The sequence below is a fragment of the Aplysia californica genome, unplaced genomic scaffold (genome assembly GCF_000002075.1).
Source record: "Aplysia californica isolate F4 #8 unplaced genomic scaffold, AplCal3.0 scaffold00511, whole genome shotgun sequence".
Lineage (NCBI taxonomy): Eukaryota > Metazoa > Mollusca > Gastropoda > Aplysiida > Aplysiidae > Aplysia > Aplysia californica.
The window spans coordinates 1-1,069 of record NW_004797781.1 but is presented as its reverse complement, the minus strand read 5'-3'; positions in this window follow the sequence as shown (position 1 = coordinate 1,069).

The window sequence follows — 1,069 nt, the reverse complement described above, 5'->3', positions numbered from 1 at the left end:
GAGGGGGTTCAGGGTATCCTTCACACCCTCGATCCAGGTCTTCCTTGGTCTTCCTCTTGCCTTGTACCCTGATATTCTTTTGTAGTGCGCTTTACTGGCAAGCTGGGAATGTGCCATACGTGTCAGATATCCAAACCAAACCACCTGATTGTTGGCCTCTAAATGTAGTGGAGGACAGGTGCTGTTTCCATCATTTCTCTGATCCTGTTAATAATGATAATAATAAACAGCATTTGTATAGTGCATATCCCCGCTCAACAGCAGGCTCCATGCGCTTTACACTATACATGTTGTTTCATGTATGTCCCATTCGGTTTTGTTGACGGCTCTCGTTAGACATCTTATCTCGCAAGTGGTTATCTTGCGTTCCAGACTTTTTGTCAAGGTCCATGTCTGGCAGTGGTAGGTCAAGATGGGGATGAAGATAAAGTTAATGAGCTTGGCTTTGGTCCCAACGAGAATGTTAGGATGTTTAAGGAGTCGGGCAAGCTGGTAGCTGACGCTGTTACTGTTAGCCAGTTGTACTCATCGTCTCAATTTCTCGGTTGAGACGTCCGTCTTCCAAGAATATACTGCAAAGATACTTGAACTCGCCGCTGACATGGAAACTACCATGTTAAATTTAGTAGTTGAGTGTGTTTGTATAATGTCTATGTACTGAAAGAAGACATGTGCAACTTAAAGAAAATGCCACCTGTTTAAAACCTACAAATGTGATCCCTGTGTCGATTTTTGGTCAATGATATCTCTGATCGTAGAATGCAAGAATTAAACCAGTATGTCTGCATGACTACTGCTAAACCTTGCTGCTTGGAGGTCCTTTACCCTGGCAGATGGTACATGGGGGAGCCCCCGAGAGTGTTTGTGTGATAGCTGTTTTGTTGATGAGTCTGTGGTTGGGGGATCGGACAGTTCTATCGACATGTTGGACAAACTCGGAACAACATAGGAACGATTGTCAATACGGCTATGTGTCTTCTTCTTCTTCTTCTTCTTCTTCTTCTTCTTCTTCTTCTTCTTCTTCTTCTTCTTCTTCTTCTTCTTCTTCTTCTTCTTCTTCTTCTTCTTC